The sequence below is a fragment of the Pinus tabuliformis genome, chromosome 8, assembly GCF_031772625.1.
Source record: "Pinus tabuliformis cultivar Carrire ecotype Pingquan chromosome 8, CPIR1, whole genome shotgun sequence".
Classification (NCBI taxonomy): domain Eukaryota; kingdom Viridiplantae; phylum Streptophyta; class Pinopsida; order Pinales; family Pinaceae; genus Pinus; species Pinus tabuliformis.
In genome coordinates, this window is record NC_142294.1 from 493,091,095 (window position 1) to 493,100,208 (window position 9,114).

Consider the following 9,114-nt stretch of genomic DNA (forward strand, 5'->3'; position numbering starts at 1 on the left):
ACTGTTGGAAGTAGGTTTATGCTGCAGGATTAAGGTTGGAAGGCTATTCATTCAAGGAGAGGGTTGGAGATTGTGGGAAGGGACTTGCAACATCAAGGCTACATGGTTGTAAGGTTATTCTTCATTTTATTAATACAAAGGAAATTTTTCTTTCTCAATTACATTTTAGTTGATATAATTTGTAGGATTCCTTGATCACCTACATAGATTGTGATTACATATTGATCAGTTTATGATACATGGTTGAGTTAATTAGTCCATTTATCTCTTATGTTATATACTGGATGCTTTGATCTCGTGTTTGTTTCCGTCTATGTAGATCTTCTTCAAGACATTATGGAGAAGTTGTGGGGAGCAACGGGAGGATCTCTAAAGCATTGAGGAGCGGATGATCGAAATCTTTGAAGGGGACTTCATCAATCATTTTGTTTAAACAGTAGCTGGCCTCTATCATAGTATTTGTTTCAATCAATCATAATCTAGAGAAAGGGAATAGTTCCTAGTTGTTTGTTACTAGATTTCTTTGAAGTCTAGGGAGATCGCTCTTGTCCACAAGAGGGATAGGTCCACATAACAATATTTTTTTTTCCATAAAGACAATTCTTCAAATCATCTTGCTCAGGAAATTTCCCGATTCATTCATCTTCAGATTTGCGATCAGAAGAATCTTTAGACTTGAGTAATCTGGTTGTTCAAGTTGTAAAATCCAATCAAATCAGTGACAAAGATGGCTACCATTCTGTTACTAGTGGTCTTATTGAAATCAACAACAATAGTTATCCTCACACCATGGACAATTTGGTTCAATCTTCAAAATATGATTTTACAATCCTCGAAAATTTTGAGACTTGTCAGGGAGTCGAGGCACTTCAACTTTCATTGATGGTTATCTCAGGGTCTCGCGACTCTAGTAAGACTCCCTAACTAAGTCAAATCTGGTTTCTCTCGCGAAATCTTTCTCTTTGCATGGTTTCACTAAATGTAAATTCCTTCTTGAAAGATGTTTGGTATTGCGGATGTAGTCTTTCGAGCTTTCAAGATTTTATTTCTGATCAGATTCACGAATCTTCCTCAGTTGATTCACCTTCATGCAAATCTCTTGTATCACACTCGGGTTTGGAATATGTATCTCTCATAGAATCATGGAACTGTGAATTTGATCATTTCAAAAATCATCTTTTGTCGAAGCAATGATGTCTATCAGATTCATTTCGTAATAGTCAGCTCTGGGTTTTTATTGTGAATGTTATATTGTGAATCTTTCCCTTCATCACACTTGAAATCCTTTTGAGTGATAATGAATGCATGAGTTATTTGGTGAATCAAATTCTTCTTCGCTCATTGTATCTTGACTGGTTTCATGTGTTGGTTGTATTGGCATTCATTTTCACTTCTTTCGATGATTACGATGCTAGTGCAATATGTTACTGGTTACAAGGAAACGAGTTTTCATATCTATCATGCGAGGAATATGATTCATTTGCTCAAGGCATTCGTAAAGACGTTCAAACTTATTTATCTTTGTTATCTTCTAACTGAGAATCTCTTGCCACAAACAGTCCATCTGATCATAATATTAACTATCATTTGTTTTATCATTTTCCCATCGATATATTTGATGATAGTTGTTTGACATCGATTAATATTTATGGTTTATCTCACCATTTGAACACTTGTCAAGCAACTGAGGCACTTCATCCTTCACTGATGGTTATGTCAGGTCCTCACTATCTTGACAAGCCTTCTGAATATGATAAGATTCATTTTACCATACAAGATTCTCATCTTGATCCCGTGCTTTTAATTTCAAATTCATCTTTTAAAAAATTTCAGGATTTTCAAGAGGAATGTTTCGAGTTTTACGATCCAATCGCTAAATGGTTGGAATAATCTTACCTGGAAAGCTCTGTCACAAATAACAAGTTTTGATCTTTCCTCATGCTTGTTAAGGAGTTCGATGTAGATGAAGACACATTCACAAGAAGCTTCCAAGGTTTTTTTAATGATGGTTAGCGTGCATGTTGACAGTTAGTGTGCATGTTCATTGAAAGTCTCTCACTTTTGGCTACACTTGTACCTCTATTTTGGTGAGTTTTTTGAATTGTTGCTTTTGCACACCTTTGTTCTCGCAAGTGTCTTTTTCATGTTTTCAACTGTCGCTTTTGCTTGCTTTCACTTTAATTAGTGTCGTTTTCATGTTATCTTTGCTCTGGCATGTGTCGCTTTCACTGTCGTTCACATATTGCAAGTGTTGTTCGCACATTTCTTTCAATATCGCATGTGTCGTCTTTTGGCATGGGAAGTGTCACTTATTGTATAAAGTGGAGTTTTGGTTTGTCTAAAGGGGTAATCTTTATTGTAATGATTTGTTCTTATCATGTAAACATGTATCTCACTCATTTACAAAGTTTCAAGCATTGTCGCACAAGTGTCGTTGCAAAGTGTATCTTTAGTGTCACACTTGGAGTGAGTTGTCGCACTGAGGAGAAGTATGCTTTTCATGTGTATAGAGTGCTCCTTGTCGTGTTGTCAGGTGATCTAAGTGTGTGATCATGTTCGAGTCTTTCCTTGGTTCGACTTTTTCTCACTGATCCAACACTTAGTCAAAACTGGGAAAAACTCCCAGACCAGGCCACTCAGCCTCAGTCAACCCTCTTGAACTGTGCATTGCGTAGTTTTAGTCCTCAGGCAACAACCTTGCCTTTTGGCACTGCGCACTGTGAAATATCTGCCCTCTAGAACTCTGCATTGCGTAATCTCAATGCTTGATCCCAACCCCTGATCCCCAGAACTGCACAATCTCAGTCCTCAAGCCTCAATATTGAGCTCTTGAATTGCTCAATTGCACAATCACCAAGCCTCCCTAACTCCCATAATTGTGCAGTGGGAAAACTCAAGGATCAAGCCTCCAGCCTGAGTCCCTCAGTTGTGCAGTTCCTATGCCTTTGCCTCTGGAATTGTGGAATCCCTTAGCCATTCACTCAACTGGTCACAAGTTCCAAGCCTAACAGGCGAGTTCATGAAATAACTTAGGTTAGGGTTTTTTTGGACTGATGTCGGTTGGTCATTAATGGTTTTCAGTTTCAGGTACTCTATCTTATCTTGACAAGATGATGAGGGAGGAAAAGGAAGGGGACCATGCTAGAAGACACATATGGAGCTGAAGAGATAAGCTTATCGTCAAGCGAGAAGACAAAGGAACACTAGACTACAACAGAAGATCAAAGATCAGGACCACATGAAGACTCCATCTGAGTCACAACCCTTTGGAGGGTGGATATGAAGAACAAAACATATCTCTCATGAAGATGAAGCATTGGACACCTCTTATTGAAGACAAAGCAACAATAGAGAGTGGCTTGACTGTGCCATGTCATTAGTGTCGTGTCACGTCATGAGTCATCACGATCCACATCATTTGTGAATTATGTCAATTTTATAGTGGAAAATGTAATGTAAAGTGGAAATCCAAGAGTCATCTATGTAATGTGAAAAGTCACGTGTGAGTCGAAATATAGAGAAGTAAAACACTATGAGGGTAGTCTAAGAGTCACATGGGAGGTGAATGATCACCCCATTTGTTATATATGAACCCTCATTGTACATGGAAAGGACATTTCACCTTGACTCCTCTTACCAGGCATTAGAGAGGAATATAATTGTTTTTGGAGGAGCAAGTGACTGCTCTAATGCTTCACTATTGGGGCTAGTGGTGTTCACTGTCTTGATGTATCTTGGAACTTTTACTTAATTCGGAAGCTCGTTGAGCCAACATGCTTTCATGCATATGTCGTGAATATTGTAAGACTTCTTTGAATGTTTGTGATGTATGTTGTTTTCATCTGTATCAAGGAAATTGAACTATTTCAGTGGCCTTGGTACTTATCTTGTTGAAGTTGTGTTATATTTTCTTCCTTGTGAACTATTTCACTAGTTGATCAATGATTCATTCATATGTATATGTTTATGTGCCTTTTTTAGATTAGTACTATTACTTGTCTTTAAAGGGCCCACTTTTCTCTGCCCTTTTAATAGAAACACCTCGATATTTTTCGCAAGTGAACATTTCACAAGGCATACACACTTTATGATCCATAAATACCTGTGTATTATTCCCTTGTGTTGAATTGTGTAGCCAAGGAAAATATACAGTAATACACGGCAATTAGGCCGATGCTTTAGATGGGGATCATATTCCAAACGATGTGATGTCTAATTGGGACTTCACACCGAGGAGACCCCCTTGGTTGACGAATTTCCAACACTCTCAACAAGTTGAGAGGAGAGATGGGGAAAAATTGGAGGTGCACTAGGCGCATAAGCGAGAGAGGTGGTACACTAGCAGAGAGAAGAGAGTTAGAGAAAACCAACATTTAGTAAAATAGGCAAAGAGATATTGGTGAGGGAAAAGAAAATAACCTCAGGAACTAGGCTTAGAGGGGGAACTAAAGAACATACCACCCAAAATTAACAAACCAAGAGAGGGGAGTGAAAATAAAATGGATACTATCTCAAGACACAAGCAAAACACCATGTTGTCGCCTAATCCACACCCGGGCTATCGTGGAGAAAATCTATAATCCACTTGGTGTGGCCTTGGGGGCAAGTCTCAAGTGGAGTAGTTGTCACTCAATTCTCAACTCCTGCGTCTAGGCCAACTCCTAATGAAGCCAAGGGAGGTAGTCCCTAAGAAAATAACTAAGTCTTTGTGTATGTTATAGCAAATAAGAAATGTTAATCTAGGAGTTAATTACTCGAGAATACATTCACCTTCAATATATGATTTACATCATGTGAAAGATAGAGAAGCGAATAATCACATTCACCAACAACATTCGAGAAAAAAATGATTAGTAGAAAGACTAGTGCCAAAATTAAATTGTTGATGCTTGTAAATGAAATGCCCAAAGTAAATGATTATTGCTTGAAAGTAAATTCTTATGCATTGGAAATGAAATGCCAAGAGTAAATATTGCTTGAAAATAAATATGGAAAATGAAATAATAACTCAATGTTGAATGTTGTAGGAAATGTTGTGGAGTGTGTTCTTGGTAAATTTTATTAAGTTAGATTTCACTTGGATTTAGATTAATTAGTGAAGTGAGTGCACAATAGAGATAAGTGTATATGACCCATGTGATTGCAAGAAAATAAATCTAATCTAAATGTGTGTTTTCCCTTCTACCTTTATCATTCGAATGAGTTTCAGAGGGTCACAAGAAGATCTAACAGGAGGAAGCTTTGCTTAAATGATTACTATCATGATTTCACAGGTCGACCAGTTGCAAGGCGATCCAACACTAGGAGAATCTAGCTCCTAGCCTAATGTCATAAGTCAACCTTTACCTTCCCCCAATCTCACAATAAGTGGTAGAATTGGTTTTCCCTAATTAAACTAAGTCAAGCAACAAGCTCTTTATGGTCGTGTGCAATGGCAAAGATCATGATAGAGCTTGACGGAGTTCGTTAGTCTTTGCAAAATGAAATCTAATCTATGAAATTGAGATCTTCTCTAATGTTTTGTGGTGTTAAGTAAGTTTTTAGCCCAATACAAACACACCATGAAAATGAGACACAAAACACAAGAGAGGCCCCCCTGCTAGGTAAGGGGGATTCAGATTCCTAAGAGACTTTCTTAGCTCCCTTAATGTTACAATGTTTAGTAGTGATGGTATCCCTTGTGAATAAAGGGAGAAAAGATGGTGTTGAAGTTACAATGATGGTAAAACTTCTTGTTTTACAAAGGTAATTGTATGAGGTTCCTTCTGAGTGCTTGAAATGACTCAACCTAACGAAATTTTGGAAAAATATCCCCTTGTAAATTCATTGACCTACTAAAAACCAACAAGCAAATCTAAGTGAAAAGTGCCCAAAATCTTTTAGAACACTCCAAATTAGTTAGTACGAAAGACCAAAAGTATTCTAAGTGAAATACTAATGAAATAAATCAACTTCTATACTAAGTAACTTAGGAAAAGCAAATCCAAATTGGCTTTTTCTTAGTTGCTATCACTGTTGTTATGACATCAATTGATTTTAGCCTCCAAATGTTAGATTTATCAATGAAACTTATAAAAATCAAAGCAAGAAATATTGAGAAGAAATTTAGACTTTTATATGAGAAGAGAAGAGAAGTTTGGGGGTCTTCAAAACCCTTGGAGACACTTGGTGGTAGGTGGGAATAAGGATTCTTTTGTATGTTAAAGTTTGGTACTCCAAGCAAGGAGAATCCCAAGTCTTCAAGCTTTGATGAAATTGCAACTTTCTCAAGATCTTGCAAAGAAATTAGTAATCAAAGTGAAGCTTGCATATAGAAAATGAATGAACATGATATTCAACGAAGAAACACATGTAAATTTAAATTACAATACACAAAATATCAAGAAGACAAACAAACAATTGTTTGTCTTCTCCTTTGGACAACAATGTCCATATCAAGGCCTAGAATACAATTCAAAGCAATACAAATTTAAACAATACAGAGTTACCTCGTGAAATCTTGAAGCAAACCACACAAGTCACAAGGGCCATAAGCCTCCAAAGCCTTCATTTATTAAACAAAGATATAACTTATAAAGTAACAACAATTCCCCAGGATCTCAAGTCTCCATAATAGATTTCTCAAGAGAGCAACCTTCAATTTATAGAGCAATGGGAGGAGATCCAAAGAAGATTAATGATCCCAAGGAAGAGGGACAAGTTCCCCAAGTTTCAAGATGACAATCCCAAGGGAAAATGAGATGCAAAATGAGGGAAAACAAGTTGCCAAGTGTGTTTGCATAGAGCCCAAGAGAGAGTTGTGTATCTCATTGAGGGGGCAACGTAGATCCAAGTGTGGATTGTGAGTTGGAGGGGGAGACATGCATAGGGGATTAAAGAGTGAGAGTACAACCAAGTGTGAGTAAACTCGGCCTACTTTAACTCCCACTCAACTCATGCTCCAAGTGGCCATGTGTAGGAGCTAACTGGGCATTCATGTGCGGGCCTCAACTTGGCCTCTAGGTGGCAGAAAAATCGATCCCATTAATGACTCAAACTCAACCTCCATGTGAGCCTTTGACTTGTGCTAACTCCCTCTTATTTGCTTAGTCACTCCTTTAAGCGATTGAGAGAGAATATTCCCAATTGATTAATTATTGCTTTTTCTTGTCTTTTTCCTCACTTTTAAAGCAAACGTGATTTTTCATGAGGGGGAAAATTAATATTTTCCACCCAAAGTGGGTAGTAGGATAATATTGGTACTATGAACATGAAAATCAAGTACTCACATGCCATAGGAGTCTTCCTAATGCCACTTTTTTATTTTTTCACATAAAAATTAATTAAAAATTCTCGTCTAGTGGGAAACTTTTAATTATTAAAAATTCCTACTAAAACCAAATGCAATTTCGTGAGACTCAAGATAATGCTTAGCATGGTAATATACATTCACCTTAGACTTAGAAAACCACTCATGGCTTAGTTATTGAGATAGCTTTGGAGGTTGTCTTAAAAAACTCAATTAATTATTTTCCGCTAAAAAGCAGTAATAATTAACTAAGTGAAAAAAATACTCTATAATTCTGTTACATAACTTCATTATGCTATTGTCATTTTTATAACTCTCCGATAGGGGTGTGAAATTTGCATAGAGAAGGAAAATAGAAGAAGAGAGAAAAAGAAGGGACAAAGTTGCCCTCATAGACTTCTGAATTTGAAATTTGTGAGGTGCCTTGTCCATTGGGAAATGAAGCCGTCCTTCTTATTCCAAGTACAACTGAGCAGAAAACACCAAAAACAAGAAGTTTACTAGCAAACCATTGTTTAGAATAAAGAGAAATATAATGTTGATCCTGAAATTCCTTAACCAAGTTTGTAGCAGTCCAGAGATGACTCGTTATGTGCTGGTAAATTTCCAGTTGACGAGCCCAACTAAACTTACATGCAGCGGTAGCTTCAGCATGAAATTGACATTGGCCCACACTCCCTTTAAACCTAAGTTACCTAGTTTGGATTCAACAACCTTGAAATTCAGAAAAAATTCAACAATGAAAAATTAGATGATAAAATTTAACTTGTAGTTTGACAAGTTATATATATAGTGATGAATAAATAAATTGTATAAATTATAATTATATAAAATCTTAGATTATTATGTAATTTTTTTTTATAAATATATTAAAATTTATATATTATTATATAACTATAGTAATAAATAAATAAGTTATATTAATTTAAACTATGATTATTAAAAAGCTTTTAAGTTATGTAAATAATCTTTATCTTTTTATATAGATTTTGATTGCAACTACATAGAACAGAGGCTTCAAGAATCGACGTCCCGAATTAAAAAAAAGGAAGGATTAAACATTCATGGAACCCATTTGAAAACTATTTTCAGGTTCGCGTTTTTGTTCAATTTTAATTTTGTGAGTGAATTTAAACAGAGAAATTCGATTTGGTTTTAGGTTCAGTGAATTTTGAATTTCAACATTGAAATTCGTCGAACACAATGAATTTGCTTTAAGCTAGTGCATTTCCGAAATGGAAACTCCAAAAAATCCCTTGAGAGCCCACGAGAACTGTTTGTCAATGATATTATAGGCAACAGGAAAAGCACTTATCAATCCAGCTATAACCTTCTCCCACCACCCTGGATCATAATACTTATTAATCGCCCAACAACTTCCACTATTGTCACCAGGATGCTTTTGCAAACCAAATTTATGATAGATCGTCCTTCCGAAGACTCCCATGCGATAAAGATAGTCACTTCAGCAGCCTCCCACTAATTAGCTAACTTCCCCATTAGGTGCGAATGTGTTGTGTGACATGCAGAACACTGTTTGGTGGTAGTTCTACGACCTTTCTTTAAATGCTCGACACTCATTTCAATCCGTGGAGGAAAACCCCCTTCTGAACATCTACCTTGTGGAGTTTTGAAATATTATGATTACTAATATGAATCATTATTATTTAAATCTATTTTAATATGATATGCATATTATGATTTTTTTTTCTTGAAAAAAATGTTTGTAATTTTATTAATAAAAACAAAATTACAATATGATAAATTGAATTGAACTGACTTATTATTTTCATTACTTTTACTTTTACGTTTTATTGCTTTTTAAA